Genomic DNA, 21,857 nt, shown 5'->3' with positions numbered 1-21,857 from the left:
CCCCTCAAACCGACACTCCCACATCCTCCCTTCAAAAAATCCACTGGGTAAGGTAGGATAAACTCATTCTAAGTGCTATCCTCGCCTCCACTGCACCAGCCATTACCCCCTCATTTCGGTTGCCAATACTTCTAAGGAAGCATGGCAGAAATTACACATCCTCTATGCTAGCAAATCCCGAACCAGGGCAATGCAACTCAAAGAGGAAATCACATTATTCAAGCAGGGGAATCAAACCATCCAGGAATTCCTGCACGTCGTGAAGTCCCTTGCCGATGAAATAGCTCTCATTGATCATCCCATTTCAGATGATGATCTCACTTTATACATCCTCAATGGCCTCGGTTCAGACTATCGGGAGATCGCTGCACCGATTAGGGCTTGGGAAAAATCGCTCACCTTTGAGGAACTTCATGATCTTCTCGTGAGCCATGAGGCCTATCTATGTCGTCTCGAAGTTTCCACCCAGCAGCTGCTAGCCACGGCCAACTACACGAACCGACGTCCAGGTTCGTCTTCCTCCTCTGGAAACAATGGCAACTCCTTTCGGAGTTCAAATAAGTCCCAACTCTTTAAGGGGTCTTCGAGCCATTCACGCCCAAACAATGGGCCTCGTGATAACAAGAAGCCTAACAACTCGGGCAAGTCCAATGGTCAACGACGTTTCCAACCCAAATGTCAAATTTGTGACCAATTGGGTCACATTGCAAAGCAGTGTCCGTGAGTGATTTTTTCCAAAGCTACTGCAAACTGTGCTTCCATCTCTCCAAAACAGGATACTAAGTGGCTCATTGATTCAGCCGCTTCATATAATATTACAGGTGATTTGACTAATCTTTCAGTGCATTCAGAATATGATGGGACGAATGAAGTTGTAATTGGTGATGATTCAGGTTTGCGTGTCTCACACATTGGTTCTTTGGTTTTTTAATCACCATCCCGTACCTTTCATTTAAATGATACACTTTGTGTTCCAAATATTTGTAAAAATTTAATTTATGTTCACCATTCAAAATAATTTTTTTCTTAAATTTCACCCCACTTATTTTCTTGTTAAGGAATAGACCACGGGGGCGATTCTACTCAAAGGTGCATGTGAAGACGGTGTTTACACACTCCAGGGCTCACTGGTGGACTCTCCCTAAAAAATGGCTGCAAATGTGCATGAGCAGACCTCGATTGATGGGTGGCACAAGCGGCTTGGACATCCATCTCAAAAAATTGTCCATTATCTTATCAAATCTTTTTCTCTTTCAATTAAAAAAAAAAAAGACCAAGTGTCTCACATTTGTACTTCTTGTTCAATGAATAAAGCCTACCAACAACCTTTTGGTTCCACTAGTTTAATACATCGCTTGATCTCTTATACACTGATGTTTGGGATCCTGCGCATACAATTGGTGTTGATGGTTCCAAATATTATTTGATTTTGGTCGACCATTTTACCAAATATATGTGGTTCTACCCTTTAACAAACAAATCCGGAGTAAGCACAATTTTTTCACAATTTAAACATCTTGTGGAAAACTGTTTTCAAAGAAAAATCAAATGTCTTTATTCCGATAATGGTGGTGAATTTATGGCACTCAAAAAATATTTTTCAATTCATGGAATTAGCCACTATACCACTGCTCCTCATACTCCACAACAAAATGGGGTATCCGAACGTCTTCATCGTCATCTTGTTGAAACATGTTTAACCTTATTACAAGATGCATCTCTACCCTTGTCCTATTGGCCCCATGCTTTTCAAACAGCTGTTTATCTCATTAACCGACAACCAACACCATTGTCAAATAATAAATCACCATTTGAAGCCTTATTTCAACAACGTCCAAATTATCTCAAGTTAAGAAAATTTGGGTGTCTTTATTTTCCCCTCACCTGGCCCTATAACTCAAATAAACTCTAGCCCAAATCCCTTCTGTGTCTGTTCGTGGGCTACTCCCAAACCCAAATTTTCAAATGCCTTGATCTCAACACAAAACACCTCTATCTCTCTCGGCATGTCATCTTCGACGAAACCAGCAGCCCTCTCAAGACCCAAGCCATCTGCACCGAATCTTCAACCGCTATGCTGCCCATCTCAACGTTGCCCCTGCTGCGACCACCGCCAGTGCAGACCGCGAGCCCATCATCTTCCTCTGCACCTTCAGGTAATAGCCCTAATTTCTCTTCTCCCAATTTTCCTAATTTGAGATCTTGTTCTTCAGTCGCACCACACGAGTCACACATGAGTGAGTCTACTCATTTCATGCAATCACAACACACAGGTTCACCAAATCCTTGTGAAACTCTCACTGAGTCTGTGGTCAATAACATGCCTCCAACAACCCAAACCCACACCATGACCACTCGGTCAGTTCAACTCAATCACCAAACAGCCATCCCATTCAACCCACTATTGAACCAACTTGTGTCAGTCACGCACTTTGTGATCCAAAATGGAGACATGCTAAGTTTGAAGAACTCACGGCCTTGATGAGTCATGGTACCTGGGAATTAGTTCCCTCTCCTACACACTGCAAACCAGTGGGCTGTAAATGGATTTTTCGAGTCAAGAGAAAAGTTGATAGGTCTGTTGAACGTTTCAAAGCAAGGCTTGTTGCCAAAGGGTACAATCAACGCCTTGGCTTAGATTACAATGAGACATTTAGCCCAGTTGTGAAGCCAGCAACCATAAGATCTGTTTGTCTATTGCTATTATGCAGGGGTGGATTTTAAGACAACTTGACGTCAACAATGCATTCTTACATGAAATGTTGACTGAAAATGTTTACATGGTTCAACCTCCGGGCTTCAAGGACATGTTTAAGCCTAACCGCATTTGCAAATTACATGCCATTTACAGCCTAAAACAAGCACCAAGAGCCTGGTACTCGGCTCTCAAGAACAACATTATAGAGTTTGGGTTTGTGAATTCTAAAGCAGATTCTTCATTATTTATATACAAAACCAGCTCTGTTACATGTTTTCTGTTGGTATATGTGAATGACTTAGTCATAACTGAAAATGATACTCACTTTGTTGATTCCATAATTGCAAAACTTGGAAACTGCTTCTCTTTAAAAGACATTGGACAACTCCATTTCTTCTTGTCTTAGCACAAGTACATTAGAGATATTCTGTCCAAAAGTAACATGTTTGGTGCCAAAGATGTCCATCCCATTGTCAACCACAACAGCCCTCAAGCTCATTGATGGAACCAGTTCAGTTGATAGCACCGAATTCAGGAGTGTTATAGGTGCTCTCCAATATCTCTCCCTTATAAGGCCAGACATCTCTTTTGTAGTAAATAAACTCTCTCAGTTCATGCATAAACCAACTACAACTCACTGGACAGTTGCAAAGAGGCTCCTTCGTTACTTGAAATACACAATTTTTTTATGGAATTCACATCAGAAAAAACAGCCCCTCGACTCTTACAACCTACACTGATGCGGATTGGGCAGGGAACTTTGATGATAGAACTTCAATTTCCGCTTACATAAGTTTTCTTGGCACAAATCCTATTTCTTGGAGCTCTAAAAAACAAAGAGCAGTTGCTAGATCATCCACCGAGACTGAGTATAGAGCCTTTGCAAATGTAACCTCTGAAACCATTTGGCTACTTCAATTGCTTAAAGAACTCGGCCACCCTCTATCCACTACACCCAAGCTGCTTTGTGATAACTTGGGTGCCACACAGCTGAGTCTAAATCCAGTCCAACACTCACATGAAGCATATTCAAATTGATCTACACTTTGTGCATGATATAGTTCAGAAAGGAACACTCCAAGTTCATCATGTTAATACTTAGGACCAGCTTGCAAATCTTCTCACAAAATCACTATCAAGGCAACGTACGGAACAATTGAGAAACAAGATTGGTCTTGCCGATGGCAGCCCCATCTTGCGGGGGCGTATAAAGGAAGATTCCACAAATCAAGCCAAAAATCAAACATCAGCCAACTAGCCTAAAATCATGCTTGTAACAGTCATCATATTTTTGAAATTAATTTTGTATAGTCTAACAGTAGCTAGTTTCCTAGAATAGAGCTTGTAAAGTTTCTATTTAAAATGTATATGAACCCTTGTAAAGGCAAGTTGGACAGTTTGTCATTTTTTACAGAGAAATAAAGATTTAGTTTCTCTCTCAATTTGCATTGTTCTAACTTGGTTTAATAATCATACAGGAACTTGATTTCCAGTCATTCATCTTGCTTGTTTGAATTGCATTATGACCAAATTTATTTGACTAAACCTGAATTCTCAGCTTCTAGGAGTCGTTGGTGTTTGCAGTAGGACCTCCTCTGTTCTGGAAGCAAGTTGTAAGCATTGATGCATATATGATTGTGCTTTCATGAACTGCAGTAGCTTACGAGTAAATATTGTATGACACGATTACTTCTATATCCGCAGATCATTCCTTGTTTATTAATTGTGGAGGGCAAGAGATGAGCTTTGAGGGGAATGAATATGTAGATGACTTAAGCAAAGAGGGCGGATCGCACTTTAGTTCTGTTTATGAAAAATGGGCTTATAGTAGTACATGGGTTTACATGGGTAAGTCTGAGGCTTCCTACCTTGCAACGAATACATTTTCCTTCAATGTGAGTGGACCAGACTTCTACCAAATAGCCCGAGTTTCCCCTTTATCACTTAAGTACTATGGTCTTTGCTCACGGAAGGGAAGCTACAAAGTAAAGCTCTACTTTGCTGAAATAATGTATTCTGATGATCAGAAATCTAGTAGTTTGGGGAAGTGCATATTTGATGTCTCAATTCAAGTGAGTTTATAGAGATCTTATAAGATGAGGCTGTAGTATGTCATATGATTTTCTTCCAAGGTTTTGCTTAGCTTTAAAAGAGGAAGGATACCATTTTTTCTGAAGTTTACGAGGTTTAAGTTTTATTATTTTTTTTGTTTTTTGTTCTCACAGGGGCAAAATTCTACTCATTATCCTCACACTACACACCGGTATTTTATTAAAAAATAATATTTTATTTAATTTTCATCTCATCTCAACTTACTATCTAAACCTCTCCTTAGCTAAATGAAACAAAACACAACTGCTAACATGCTTGCCACCAAAGAACTGTAGATAATTTTCCAAAGTTCTCAACACGATAACGCCATTGTCTGAGTTATATAGCATCATCCATTGATCATTATATTTTTTTAAAAACATAAAAATCTCAAAGAGTTGTTGAATATAGATTTAACTTCACCGGTATTCTGATACCCATATACGATACCAATTCCTCCACATAGCCGTGGCTCCCACCATACCCAAGTTCTCCAACACAGACAGCACTTGACCATCTCTTTTACCATGGGTCTCAGATAGGGGTGTAACCGGTCCGGTCCGGTCCGGTTTTGGACAAAATCTAGGACCGAACCGGTATGTACCGGTTTTGTATTTTTCAAAACCGATTACGCCCCGATTACCCTCCTAAACCGGTACTTCCGGTTTTACCGGTTTTCGGTCCGGTCCGGTCCGATTTTCCAGTTTTTTTTAAATGTAAAAAACATATAATAAAGTGTTAATTCTTATTATAAAATGTTATTAAAAATTTAATATATATATTATGCTTAAAGCATATGATCAATTAAATTTTTATCTTTAAGATTAAACTTTTATTTTATAAATTATAACAACATTATCTTATATATAATTATATTAATAACATATGATCAAATAAATTACAAATGTTCATATTTAAGATTAACATTTTATGTTATTATTTATAAATTATAATATAAAAATTTTTCATATATGATATATAATTATATATATTATATATAAAAATTTAACATATAATTATATATTATATATATAAATATTTTGTATAATATATAAATTAATTTTTATATTTTTTTTTTCCAACCGGTCCGGTTCGGTCCGGTCCGGTCCCAAAAACTACGGAACCGGAACCGGACCGGAACCGGCCGGTTTTCATAAAATAGGAACCGGTTCCGGACCGGACCGGTTCAAAACCGGACCAACCGGTCCGGTTCGGTCCGGTCCGGACCGGTTTTCCGGTTTAAATTTACACCCCTAGTCTCAGAAATCATCACTTGCAAGGGATTCTAAAGCTCAAGCTTCGCGTAAATGGGGAAGAGAATGGACATTTCATTTTTCTTTTATCTCAACCTATGCAACTTCGATCATGCAACATCAAAAGTACCTACTACTCACCTGCAAAGTAAACGTGGAGAGAGCACCTTTTCTCTCGAGAGTGTAGTTTGTTTGGGGCACTGAAACATGCAACATGTATTGATAAAGTGTCAAAAATTACATGATTAAACTGTTAAAGTGAATGAATTGTTTAACCAAAAAAATAAATTAAGCACTTAATTATGTAGTAATTTTAAGTACTTGACTCAATGTTAAATTTTAGTATTTTGCACTTGAAAAGAGTTGTGTTGCAGTTAGTCCACACCAAAATTTATTCCCAAAATTTTACTCCTATCATATTTTATTTATGTTGCAGGGCATTATGGAAAAGATGTTAAAACACATAGATATTCTTGGAATTATCCAACTGGCACGACAACATCCAAAAGAAGGCAATAGAACTCACACACACGGGATTGAGTGGAGAGAGGTGGCCTCACCTGGTCTGGAGATGAAATGACGGGCATACCAACTCACGCGAAACTGCAGGGATCGTGGCCTCCATTCAGCAAGACCTGGAGAGAAGCAGCACGCGGGATGAAACGTTGGGCTGAAGACGCAGGCAGAGGTCTGAAACGCAGACCTGGATGCAATGCAGAGGCTGGATCGTGGCCTCACAGCAGGGCGACTCAAAACACATGGCAGGAGACGTGCAACGCAGGAATCTAAGCTGGAGATGCGAAACGGGAAGGCTGAAATGCAAAGGTTGAAACGGGGGGGCACTTAGAGTATAAAAAGAGCATTTTTCCGTGCGGTTTTTTTTTTTTTTTTCGGCAATCTTATTTTTTTCTAGGGTTTCTTAGTTTGCTTTTCTTTGAGGGGATTTTCGGTTTCAGACTTTTTTTTTTCTTTAGAGGAATTTATTTTATCAGCTACGGAGATTCTCGATTTTTTCAGCAGTTTTGTTATGCACAGAACAGTTTACTTGTTTTAATTTATATTTTCTTGAGAGAATGATATTAGGCTAAGTTTACAACTTTAGCTACAAGATATGAATTCTCTTGCACTAAACCACTGATTAGAGTGATTATGATATGATAAAAATCCATTTTATAGTTTTGCAAGTTGATTTTGTTAAGATAAGTCAAAACTAAAAACTCTTGTTCTTGTTCTACTGTCGACGTAAGGCACAACAGAAACTTGGTAATATTTTCAAGGTTTTTCATGGTAAGTATTTATAGTAAATTTATTTGCACTCTATAGATACTTTAGATTGGAAATCTGGTGGTAAATCTTCATTTTCCGATTGTTAATGCTTAGACAAGATTGACAATTGAGTTATAGAGTTAGACCTCTTAATCATAGTTTGAAAAAGGAGAAAACATTCTTGTAGCCCAAGTGTTTGACATATTGTGTCACTTGTTTTGATATTACTGCAATCTCTACATTACTTGCACTCATTTCTCTAGCATTCAATTTCTTTTCTCATTTCTTTCTATTTCCATTCCTTTTTAAGTCTACAAGCATTCAGAAAATTATTCAAAAAAATATAGAAAAGATCCAAACCACTCTTCATTAATACACTTCAAATCAAAACATAAATATACTTTTCTTATTTCTCTTCTTGGTTGCATAAATACCCCTTTCACCAACAAGTTCCTCACACAAAATACACTTCATTATATGTTTGCTCAGCATGAATACTATTGTCCCTGTGGAAATGACCATAGAACTTATCCATGTACTACTTTGATAGCTTCTGCACTTGGAAGAAATATTTAGAAAGCCATCATGCATGTGAGAGATTTCCATTGATTAAGGCTTAGAGAGTCCCCTACGAACAATATTCTCTTCCCCTTAAACCTTCTCAAGAAATCCCGACCATTGAATCTACATGCATATGTACAAGACATGCAAAAAATGATCATATATATAAATTAAGACGGACGTTATGTACCGGCCTGCAGTTAGGACACTAGATCATGGACACAAGATGCAGGTTTGTGATGGAACTATGCACACATATTATTAATGCATGCATATATGCACTACAACACAATTACTTTTTAGTGACGGTTGGAAAATTGTGACAGTCCCTAAACCGTCACTAAAATACATTTTCTGTGACAGTTTTTGGAAACCGTCACTAAAGACAGATGAGATTTTTTTTACGTTCCAACGTATGGGAAATTTACTTTTGAACGTCACATATACGTTCGAACGTTGTGGCTGTTTACGTGCGAACGTGAAATGTTTTGGCGCAATCGTTCGAACGTTATTAATTAACGTTCGAACGTGAAATGTTTGCGCCAATGTTTGAACGTTAATTAATAACGTTCGAACGTTCATTGTAAATTTAAATTAAATATGACTTTAATTTAAAAATTATGTGGTTTTTATTGTGTATAAAAAATTGACTTGTATATATTTATATATTTGAAATGCAGTGATTTAGTATTAAAGTTGGAAAATATAACATCAAAAAAGATTAAGAATTAAAATTAAAAAACGATAAAAATATTCAATAATATTTTTCTTTACAAATATTAAAAATAAAATATAAAATTTGATAGAATGTAGTAAACAACAGTCAGATGATAACGTTATCCGCCAAAGTTGAACTCCGTACCTCTTCAGTCAAGGTACAACCTTGTCGTTGAGGATAGTTACACGATGGGTGAGTTCGGTAACAGATGCCGATATAGCCTCGAGCGATCGATCGATCATATGATTGATATGCGCAGTCAGCTGTGTGATGACCGCATCAACCCAAGCAGGCCGCACATCTCTTGTAGATGTACTCGGCATATGCTGACTACTACTCCCTACATGATCTGGCTCAAGCTGCGTTGGAGGAACTAGATCCTCTACAGGGGGTGGTTGGCGTCCCCTCGCCTGTCCAATGCTACGTCGATGTGTGGTCATGTCGAGGGGGCTCATATGATCTTTGACCCGCTCCTCTGGCTGGGTCGGCACTCCCCTTGCAAGTAATAGTTGGCTGATTAGGACACCGTATGGGAGATTATCTGTGGAGACGATGCTCGCCTCATAACGGATTCTCTCAAAGATGTGCAGTGGCAAATCTATAGGATCTCCACGTGCCACTCGTATAAAAAATTGTACCCGAAGACGACTAAATGTGATCTTATATGCCACAGGATCGACATTTGTTGCAACAATAAGGTGCAATATGCGGAAGAAATGCAGTAGATGGTTTTGGTTGAAGGCGTTCTTCCGCTCGATCTGCATGCGGTCCCTCTCGGTGAGGATGTAGAAATCCTCGTCTCGGTCATCATCTCGAGCCTCGACGTCAGTATCCTCAGCCTCTGAATGGCCTGCATCTCTGGCTGATGCTGGCTCAAATGGGCGGCCAGTAGATGATGTAGAAGTGCCTATATCCTCACGGGGTGTTGAGTGTGCAAATGTCTCAACTCCTCGGCGAATCCCGAGGTGCTCGCCGATGACATCTGGTGATACCTAAATGGAAACACCGCGTATAGTCACGGTGTGAGAGGATGCATCCTGAGGCATGTCACACATCCCCATATAGAATTCCTGAACCATTGATGGGTATACCTTCCCCCTCAATGTGCAGATATTTCCCCAGTCTCTACTGAGGAAAACATCTCTCAGGTTCGTCTGCTGCCATTTGAGTTTGTCGAACTCATTAATCTGGACCTCTCGCTCTACCATAACAGTACGAGCTCCGATACGAGCAGTGTCCTGAGTGGCTCATTCCCTCCCTCGTTTCCTAGTATGCAGTGGTTGAGCCATATCCTGAAAATAGAAAAGGAAAAAAAATTATTTACATTAATGCATTTTTTTGTATTAAGTTTAAGCTACTCTGTATTAACGATCGAACATAGCAAAATAAACATTCAAACGTTAAAATAAAACGTTTGGACATTTATTTCATACGTTCGGACGTAAAATAATGTAAATAAATTTACATTTGAACGTATATCATTTACGTTTGAACGTAAAACATATACGTTCGAACATAAAACATATACGTTCAAATGTAAAACATAGACGTTCGAATATAAGCAGTAAATAAATATTGGCTGACGTACGTTTGGACGTTTATATTATACGTTCGAATCTATTTGTTTTACGTGCAAACGTAAATATATGAATGTCTGAACGTCAAAGCATGAATAAAGTAGAAAATCACTACGTTCGGACGTTATAGTTAAACGTTCGACCGTATGTGATTTATGTGTGAAAGTAAAAAACTCACGTTCGAACGTATGTCGTTTAATAATATTTAAAAAGTAGTATGTCCGGACGTATACATTAAACGTTTGCACGTAAAATTGATGAAAATGACGTCCGAATGTAAGACAATGAACGTTCGAACGTAGAAGCCATAACGACTATTTAATTGAAACTTTGTACGTTCGAACGTCTTGGTGAAACGTTCGAACTTGACGACACAGGCTGAGTTTCCTAAACCATTATTGAAATCTCGAAAATTACTCTATAAGGTTCTAAATGCCGAAATGTCACCGTAGAAATGAAGTATACACTTCGAGAAACATTTCTACGGTGACTATTCGGCCAATGGCAAGCCGTGGTGGCCAGAAAATGGAGTTGAAAATCCGGCCACCACTTATCCCGTTTTAAACCAAACTCAATCCAAATATCAATAAAATACATGTTATTTGAATAAAAGATGAATGCCTACCTTTTAGTGACGGTTGTGGCGGAGTTTGACGGTGGCGGTGACGGAGGCGTGGCGGCATGCAAGAGAATGACGATGGAGCTATTGGAAATGTTGTTTTGACGTTCGGTTTTGGCCTTATATACACAAAACGTTCGAACGTAATTATTATTACGTTCGAACGTTTGTCAATTTACTTTCCAAAATATTATCTATAATATATTATATTATAAAGGTTTATGTTATATATTATAATGTTATATAATATTATTGAAAATTAGATTAATTAGTTTTTTTGAATTTGTGAGTGCTAGTTATATTTCTAAAGTTTAGCAATATGTTTATACATGTTGTTGTGATTTTATGCTTACTCTTGAAATAATTGTGATTATTATTTGTGAATTTTGTGAATAGTTTGTGAGTTTATGGTGTTCATTGATGAATTAATATGTGTATAAATATTGTTATGAGAATATTATGAATATTCTGTGATATGGATTTAAAATATTGTGATTATTATTTTTGAATTTTTATTGAATATGTTTAATAAGAAAATTATAAGTTTATGATCTTATTTTTAAGTAAAGATTAAAAACATTTAATATACAGATAATATGATGTTTAATATATAACATGGAGTAAGTATATATAGTATATTCATACTAATTTAGTTAGAATATGATTATTATTCAAATTTTGAGTGTAATATAAATTATGTCTTAAAAAAAATAAAAAATAAAGGACCGACTAGCTAGCTAGCTTGTGATCATGTTGTAGTTGCGTACCTTCATTTGTTGCGTTTGTTGTTATGAAGTGGGCCGTACATATCTTCAGACATCAAGATAGGTGTCCAAAATACACATTCTGATTGTCTATATATATATATATACAATGTAGTATAGTTATAGATATATAAAATGTAGTATATATTATATTATAAGTTAGTATATAATGCAGAATTTAATAAGTAACAATTTACTATACATTATTGATTTATATATATGGTATAGTTTATATACTATATTATTATGTTCTCATCTAAAGTATTATGCTATCATACTATACAATGTAGTATAGTTATAGATATATAAAATGTACTATATATATTATATTATAAGTTAATATATAATGCAAAATTTAATAAGTAACAATTTAGTATATATTATTGATTTATATATATGGTATAGTTTATATACTATATTATTATGTTCTCATTTAAAGTATTATGCTATCATACTATACAATGTAGTACAGTTATAGATATATAAAATTTAGTATATATACTATATTATAAGTTAGTATATTAGGGATGGTACGTTCGAACGTTTCAAGTTAACGTTCGAACATTAAACTATGAGGCGGGAAATTTTTCGCTCGATTAAGGTATCTGTGTGATGATCTAAACGTTCGGACGTTTATACTATACGTTCGAACGTTAGTTGATGAAAATCACTATAAAATTATAAATGTCCGAACGCCAAATTTCTTAACGTCCGAACGTTAGGAAAATTAGTGCGGCAAATTTCCCGCTCAAATATGGTAACACTTTGATGATATGTACGTTTGGACGTTTAAGTTAGATGTTCGAACGTTAATCTGTAAATCTATGGACGTTCGAACGAAAAATTGTGATACGTTCGAACATAAAAATAAAAGTGCGGGAAATTTCCCGCTAGATTTTATGTTCTAAGGTACATTTGAACGTGTATTGAAAACGTTTGAACGTTCAGGGCGGGAATAATTCTTGTTTTTCATTACGTTCAAACGTTATCTAAAAATATAACGTTCGAACGTACAACTTAAACGTTCGAACGTTTGAACTAATAATTTTAAAACTTAATGGATATGCGCACGGGAGGAAGTGGATCATTTTTTCTTCTCCCGTGCGCGCAATAGAGAGAGAGAGAGAGTTGAGAGAGAATCGGCCCGAGGCTCTTGCAGGAGAGAGAGAGAGAGAGAGAGAGAGAGAGAGAGAGAGAGAGAAGGTTAGAGTGAGAGAGAGTTGAGTTTTGGTAAGAAAAAATTATTTTTCTTGTCTTTTTTTTTAATTTTATGATATTTGTATTGTGTTTTTGTTATATAATATTTCTAATAAATTAGTGTTGTATTTTTTTGAAGGATTGGTTGCTTTGGCAAGTTGGAAGATTTTGATTTGTAAGACGATATTGTGAGAGCTAGGTATATTTCTAAACTTTATCAATATGTTGTGATTTTATGCTTACTTTTAAAATATTGTGATTATTGTTTATATAGTTTGTAAATAGTTTGTGAGTTATTGTAAATATGTTGTGATATGAATTTGAAATATTGTGATTATTATTTGTGAATGACGTTTTCAAGAAACATTGTTAGAAATATATTGTTCTTAGACTTTGTTAATACATGTTTATTGCTTCCTCAAGTTTAGGAATATGTTAATACATGTGGCATATTATTTTATGCTTACAATTGAAATATTGTGATTATTGTTTGTATAGTTTGTATATAGTTTGTGAGTTATTATGAATATATTATGATATGGATTTTAAATAATGTGATTATTATTTGTGACTGACGTTTGAATATGTTTATATTGTTAGAGATATATTGTCCTAAAGCTTTGTTAATACATGTTTATTGCTTACTCAAGTTTAGGAATATGTTAATATATGTGGCATGTTATTTTATGCTTACAATTGAAATATTGTGATTATTGTTTGTATAGTTTGTAAATAGTTTGTGAATTATTGTGAATATATTGTGATAATAATATTTGAAATTAAGTATAACAATTAAAATAATTCTTTAAGAATTATAATAATTAAAATTATATTATAACCTTTGAAATTAAGTATAACAATTAAAATTATACTTTAAGAATGTTAATAATTAAAATGTTATAATAACATTTGAAATTAAGTATAACAATTAAAATAACTCTTTAAGAATGATAATAATTAAAATGTTATAATAACATTTGAAATTAAGTATAACAATTAAAATAACTCTTTAAGAATTATAATAATTAAAATTATATTATAACCTTTGAAATTAAGTATAACAATTAAAATTATACTTTAAGAATGATAATAATTAAAATGTAATAATATAACCTTTAAAATACTCTTCAATAAAAAAGTCTTGAACCTACTAAATAAGTAGAGTTGGAATATGTAAATATACTTACTTATTATAAACTAAAGAGTAAGTAAATAAAGATCAAATAAATGCTTATATAAAAATTATTTATTTATTGTCTATATAAATAAATAACTCACTCAATTGAGTATAACAATTAAGATTATAATTGTGGAATGATAATAATTAAAATTATATAAAATCTTAGTGTATTTAGTCTAATTGCTTGATTGTTATAGTCTCTCCGGCTTTGACTAATCTCCTCCGGGCTTGACATACACTAATTGAGAGTTATCAGGACTGGAGAGTCTATGATAGTTAAGCAATTAGACTAACATTTAGATATGGTGTGTCATTGCATAAATAACCTTATACCCATTTGGGAATTAGTGTACATTTATGTGTCCACTAATTCCTAAATTGTCCAGTGTGGACAGTTTGAGATTATATTATCTGTATTGCACATTTTTGTTACTCGCTACTTTCCACGTTTAATATGAAGTTTCGGTGTCTTCCTCTACTGTTCTTCAGGTATACTGTTCGTAGGGTCACAATCCCGATATTTGAACATGTATACTTGGAGAACTATGGGAGGTGCTGCCGAAATTTCTACTAACGTGAAAAATAGTAGAGTGACGAGATTTGTGCAATATGGAGAATATAATCTCGAATGGAATAGGACCAACTACCTTATCAAAAAAGTAATGAGAATTGGAGCATGACATGCATGTGAATTTTCAATGTACGTGTTATTAATATATAGATGTTTTTAGAAATGGACACAAATTGGATGCGTCTGGGCGATAGACTTGGAAAGGATTACGTACCCTATGCACGTGGAGTAAGAACCTTCATTGATTTTGCACGAGCCTCTGCTGATAGTCGTGGTTACATTAAGTGTCCATGTCGATGGTGTAAAAATTTGTGCGCGATAGGATTGGATGAAGTAGAAAGTCATATATTTGTGAACGGTATGGATCTGGGTTATACGCGATGGGTACTGCATGGTGAGCCGTATGAACAGTCAGCAGATGTATTGGTCGATCATCACAATTATTTGCGGTACATGGATGAGGATTATGAGCAGGATGAGATGGAGGAGATGTTGGGTCACATTGGAGCTATGATGTTTATGGATGAGGTTAACGACAATGCCTCAAGTGGTGGAGGGACTGATTGTGAAAATTTTCCTTCACTGTGGGAAGATGTAAAGCGCGAACTTTATTCAGGTTGTACAAAACATTCTAAAATGTCATTTATTGTGCGGTTGCTTCACATTAAGTCATTGTGTGGGATGTCGACGAAAGCAATAAAGATGGTATTGGACTTATTTAACAAGGTGTTTCCCGAAGGGTCTGCATTGCCCAAGAACTTTTATGAAGCGAAACAGTTGAGAAAGGGATTAGGATTTGAGTACAAGTCCATACATGCATGCAAGAATGATTGTGTATTGTTCTGGAAGGAGAATGAGGAGAAACAAGCATGTCCTATATGCGGAAAGTCCAGGTGGAATGGTAAGAAAAACGTGCTGGTTAAGGTGTTGCGGTATTTTCCCTTGAAACCTAGGTTGCAAAGACTATATATGTGTAAGAAAACAGCTCATGATATGAGGTGGCACGGGGATAAAAGAGTTAAGAATGACGCATATATGAGGCATCCAGCTGATTCACTTGCGTGGCAGTCTTTCGATAATCAATATCCAGAGTTCGGGATAGAAGCTCGGAACGTGCGCCTGTGACTCACAACCAATGGATTCAACCCTTTTGAGAATATGAGTACAAGTTATAGCACATGGCCTGTAGTATTGATTCCGTACAATCTTTCACCATGGAGGTGCATGAAGGCGCCAAAATTTTTGTTAACTTTACTCATCCTTGGCCCTAGATCACCTGGGAATGATATTGATGTATTCATGCAGCCGTTGATTGAAGAGCTGAAAGAGTTAAACAGGCGTTAGAACTTATGATGCATCTACGTCGACATCTTTTCTGATGCATGCTGCGGTAATGTGGACCATAAATGATTTTCCGGTATATGGGAATCTTTCCGGCTGGAGTACGAAATGGAAGTTAGCGTGTCCGACGTATAACAAAGAAACTGCTAGTGAGTGGCTAAAATATTCTCAGAAGTTGTGTTTCATGGGTCATAAACGTTATTTATCAACAAATCATGCATGGAGAAGAGAATGTGTCAAGTTTGATGGGAGAGTAGAGGATAGGATTTCACCAAAAGAGTTGTCTGGAGAAGAGATAGTGGAACAATTGCAACATGTTAGAGCGAACAATTTTGGCAAAGGTCGGGGAAAGAATAAGAGAAAACGAGGCACAACAGAATTGAATTGGACAAAGCGTAGTATTTTTTTTTACTTGACATATTGGTCGTCATGCAAGTTGCGACATAGTTTGGATGTAATACACATAGAGAAGAATATTTATGATAATATACTGGGTACATTGATGAGTATTAACAAAAAGATGAAAGACACGATCAAGACGAGGAAAGATCTTGAGAGAATGAGAATTAAACATAATCTGCATTTGCGGGTGGAAGGCAATAGGGTGGTCATGCCACATGCATGTTTTACGATGACGAGGGAGGAGAGGATGGATTTCTGCAAATGGTTGCAAGGTGTGAAGTTGCCAGATGGTTATGCTTCAAATATTGGTAGATGCGTGAGTCCTGATGATTGGAAATTAATGGATTGAAAGTCATGATTGTCACATATTTTTGCAAAAGTTATTACCTATGGGAATTTGTGGGAAGCTGGCATCTAATGTACGTGTCGCCATATCTAAACTCTGTATGTTTTTCAAGGATTTGTGCACTCGGGTAGAAAATCAAGATCTGTTGTCGAAATTGGAAGAAGACATTGCTACTATACTATGTAAATTCGAGTAGATCTTTCCACCATCATTTTTTGATGTCATGGTCCATTTAGCAATACATTTATCGTGAGAGGTACTTTTGGGTGGACTGATGCAGTTCCGTTGGATGTATCCAGTTGAAAGATATTTGGGTCGACTAAAGCGCACTGTTGGGAATAAAGCTGAAGCTGAGGGTTCAATAGTAGAGGCCTATATACACGATGAATGGTTAACATTTTGCTCTTTATATCTTCGTGGTGTTGAGACACGATTTAATCATCAAGAGCGAAATGTTGATCTTGCTGCTCTGTCTCCTCGTGAGCTATCAGTGTTTTCCCAGAATGTACGACCCTTGGGTGCACAAACAGGTTACAATTTAATTGATGGAGAGTTGAGTAAAGTTCGGTGGTATGTGCTAAATAATTGCTGGAAGATTGATGATTATCTCAGGTATGTCGTTCCATACTTTGAATAATTATAGTTTTCTTAAAATTATATATAATTGTTGTGCTCAAAATATACTTCTTTTGCAACATGTTATAACAGTGAGCACATGGACAAACTTAGGACGGAAGGTGTAGAAAATATAGAGGCAAGACACGAGGAAGAATTTCCCGGATGGTTTGAAGAATGTGTATGAACTAAAATTATATATATGTTATATTTTGAAATTTTTAATTCTGGATAATGAAATAATAAATATATACTATTTCAATTGTTAGATTTTGGAACAACGTGCTTGTGATCTCGGATCAATTTCTTCTGAATTGTATGCATTGGCCTGTGGTCCCTCAAATAGAGCACTTTGATACACTGCATGCATTGTTCGAGGTTATAGATTCCATATTTTGGACCGTGAACGTAATATAAAGACTCAAAACTATGGTGTGTTGGTCGAGGGGAGTCATGAAACATATGATATTGACTATTATGGTGTCATACGTGATATTATCAGATTGAAATATCTGGGTGGGTCAGTAACATATGTCTTTAAATGTGATTGGTGGGATCTAGGCGGTGGTCGGGTTTCGATACATAGGGATAATCACTTTACGAGTGTCAATACTGCATCTAAATGGTACGAAGATGATCCATTCGTATTGGCTTGTCAAGCTATCCAAGTCTATTACTTGATTGATCCAATGAAAAGTGCTGATGAAGATAGTGGAGAGATAATTTGGCGAGTCGTACAAAAATTTGTTCCTCGAAATATATATGAAGCAGGAACGAGTGCAGATTACGAGAATAGTGGAGATGAAGATGACACTCCGATTGTAGAGGCATACCAGGAAGATGGAGAGGGTATTAAGTTGTTTGTTGACCTCGGTGCACTCGAGTTGCTCCCCTTGTGTAGAGATGATGTCCGACCCGTCCATCTCGACCCGTCTGTATTAAATGATCATTCAATTCAAGTAAGTGAGGAAGAAGAAGAAGAAGAAGAAGAGTCAAAAGATGAAAATGAATCAGAATCTGGGCAGGAGGTGGATAAGGACGATGAAAAAGATGTGCATGATGATGATGAAGATGTTATTGATGGAGATTCTGAAACAAGCATGGAAAATTCATCTGAAGATGAAGAATAAAAGTACTAAATATTTTATTCATATAGGTGACTATAAAATATCTTGAATTTTCATAATTTCTTCTAATTAATTTCCTTTGATATAATTAATTATTTTCAAGAATGCCGCCAAAACAACAACGAAGAAATGTGCCTCCGCTAAGTCCAAGTCCTGAATCCATTGAGGACTCAACACTCGAGGAATCCGTTCCTGAAGATCAAGCTAACACAGAAGAGAACAACATCTAGTCGACAGCTACCAGTAAGGAAATATTGTCGTTGATAATTATATATATAGTTAATACTTTTATCTCAATAACTATATAATTATAATTATACTATCTATTATCATGTAGTTGATGCATCTACACGTCGCGGTCGTGGCTATACACGTGGAATCTTTCTTGAAAAAAATAGAGGGCACGGAAAACTAAAGATCACAATTCCTGATAATACCACTGGAGGAGTGGATGATAGTGTAGCAGTGCTTTCCTCCTATATTGGCACAGTAGTTCGAGCTTATGCTCCATTTTATGTGCGCTCATGGTGAGATGTTCCGAATGAGATTAAGGAACACATTCGAAGTCGTGTGCTGGTGAGTTTACTTTTCAGTACATTTTTTTTTACCTAGATTAGTATATTATATTTTTTACCTGATTCCCTTGTTAGGATGAATTCGACCTCGACTTTGGCCGTAGCGAGGATTTGAGAACCGTGAATGAGTTGATGGCTAGACGATACCGTCGTCACAAAGGACGATGTCATGACCACTTCAAGAAGTTTGAGACGTTGAAAGAGGCTGCGCAGTCTCTTTTTCAGCAGATGAAGTTAGATGATTGAAGAAAGTGTTGTGATCTTTTTGCATCTCAAGATTATTAGGTATTTTACATTTATATCTTTTAATTATTTACATTCATATTCGTTCTATATATTGTATGTATACATATTACAATTAACATTCTTAATATATTTTGTAGTACTTGAGTTCTACAAATTCACAGAATAGATCCGCTCTGATTGTCCACCATCGTGCCGGTTTAAGGTCATTCCACCGTCTTACTGAAAAAATGGTAATTAAAAAATTATAGAATTCATTTATTTTCCTGATATTTTTTTATTTAAGTACTAACATTATCTTTTTAAAATTGCTAATGTCATTTTGTTATAAACGTGATGATCCTAAAAACTTTTCCCTCATTCATGTCTATGCTGCTGCTCATACTAATGAGTATAGTGAGTGGATGGATCCTGCCGGTGCAGATAATTATGTAAACAGTGTTAATTTTGTTAAATAAATTATTTATAAAACATTTGAATAATTTATTTCTTATTTCTATTTTTTTTAATACGTTACTAATCATTTACGATCATTACCTTTTAAATTGCAGGGAAAAATGATGGAGATGCAGTCGGCTTCTAAGGAATCCTCTCCTAGTGACATAGACATATTCACGCAAGTGCTCGGGCCGCAGTCTAGTATGGCAAGAGGTTTGGGACGATCTATCAAGCATAGTTGTTCATCCTCCTCAACTTCATCGGCTTCACAAATTAATAATCTTACGGCAGATTTAGAAGCTGCATGGCATGAGAATGAGTATATGAGGTCGAGACAGCAAGAGTTAGAGTCTCTCTTAGAACGACAGTCTCATTTAGAGACGCGTTTGCAGGACTAACAAAGAGATCAGGAGGAAAGAATACGCATTGAAGTGCAAGAGTAAGTGCAATGGGAGATGATGGTGCAAATAGAGCGTGTTATGTTGTTGCAACAGAATCGCGGTGGGCGAGGGAAAAAGAAGAAATAAATTTTATCAGTATTTCTGGCTAGTTTTAATATCTAATTTTATACTTTTATAAGACATTGTTACTTGTTAATTGATAGTATGTAATATCATACAATTGGTATTATGTTTTTAAATTTTATGAAATTAGTATTTCTGATCTGTACGTTCGAATGTAAATAAAAATCGTTCGAACGTTGGTTCACATTCGAACAAATGTTCGAACGTAAATACATAAATTGGATCGTTCGAATGTCAAACTCTACGTTCGAACTTCCTCACACTAAAATGAACAAACCGTTTGAATGATAAAGCGATTAACGTTCGAACAAAGAACTTGCATTCAAATGCTCCTTTGTTTACATTCGAAATAACGTCCGAACGTTTAACGCGTTATGTTTGAATATTTATGTTTACGTTTGAACGAAAATTTGAACGTTTATTGTAATTAACGTTCGGATGCATGAACGTCAAATTTTCTCATTCGAGCGCCAATATGTCGGGTTAACGTCCGAACGTTTAATTTTACTTTCGAACGTGACTTTCTGTGACAGTTTCCTTCCCAACTGTCACAAAAAAAGGAACGTTCGAACGTTGTACCGAACGGAACACTTCCAACCGTCACTAAAAATATTTTTTGTGATGGTTGAACAGTAAACCATCACCAAATGTTTTCTGTGACACACTTTAGGTGACGGTTGTGGTGACGGTTTGTTATTTTTTTGTGACAATTTTCTCTGTCACAAAAGACACATTCTGTTGTAGTGATGGGTACCGACTGACCTTGGCAATTTACAACGGCGACGCTTCCATCTATATTTGAGATAATCGGTATCAGGTTGCTCATTTTTCTGCAGTCAAATTCTTTCATAATGAAGGGGCAGGATGTTGAGTTGTACAAAGGATAGGAATCATCATGAACCGATCTTGGAATTGCATTAATGGCGAATGCCTGAAAAGAGTAACATGACAAAAGCAAAAGAACAAAAGCTTTTAATCCAATGGCTCCGTTTTGGAATTGCATTAATGGCGAATGCCTGAAACGAGTAACATGACAAAAGCAAAAAAACAAAAGCTTTTAATCCAATGTTTCATGGCGTACGCGGTGTAGGTGCTTGTGTTGAGAGAGATATCTATAGATATTAGAGAGAGAGAATAGTTAATTAGGACTTGAAAGGTGTGGAAAGAATGATGCAGAAATATATATAAATATATATACAAAAACATACATACATACATACATATATATATATATATATGTCACACACGCATGATCATGTGTATTTTGGTAATCTAGTGCCGAGTGCGTACTCGAAGGCAAAAGAAACACATTTTCTCTTTAACAATCTCTTAATTTCCGTTTCTAATGTTGTTGTTGGGACATTATGAATATATATATGGACCAAACACTGATCATTTCTCAACTAACAATTTTTTTACATACTCAAAACGGCATCTACACGATCATTAATGTTAGTCTTAATAATAACTCGTTAATTTTGATTTTAACTTCTGAAATTAATCAAACAGTGCATCAATTTAATTGTAAAACTTATAATAATATATTTATGGATAATTATCAGTTGGAACTACTGTGATTTATTTTTCCAAATATTTCTAAGTACATATAATTTGGTGCGCATTAGGGGCAAATAGTAATGATCAGTAGTACTTGGTCCGTGTTGGGACTTGATTGCATGTAAATTAAGGCTTTCTGGCACACTACATGCATTTCATGCGGTAGATTAATTATATATATATATATATATATT

General features: G+C 35.8%; 1 protein-coding gene and 1 long non-coding RNA gene across 2 annotated transcripts in view; one reads left to right on the top strand and one right to left on the bottom strand.

The window, feature by feature from the left end:
- The window catches only part of LOC109005789, a 104,542-nt gene that overhangs the window by 1,238 nt on the left and 81,447 nt on the right, over nt 1-21,857 (top strand). The gene's annotated exons all lie outside the window — the stretch shown is intronic.
- LOC109014842 (probable leucine-rich repeat receptor-like serine/threonine-protein kinase At3g14840) overlaps nt 1-21,857 on the bottom strand; it is a 61,160-nt gene that overhangs the window by 26,954 nt on the left and 12,349 nt on the right. The gene's annotated exons all lie outside the window — the stretch shown is intronic.

This window comes from Juglans regia, chromosome 9 (assembly GCF_001411555.2).
Source record: "Juglans regia cultivar Chandler chromosome 9, Walnut 2.0, whole genome shotgun sequence".
Classification (NCBI taxonomy): domain Eukaryota; kingdom Viridiplantae; phylum Streptophyta; class Magnoliopsida; order Fagales; family Juglandaceae; genus Juglans; species Juglans regia.
Note: the sequence above shows the minus strand (reverse complement) of the source record. Positions and strands in the feature narration are given on the sequence as shown.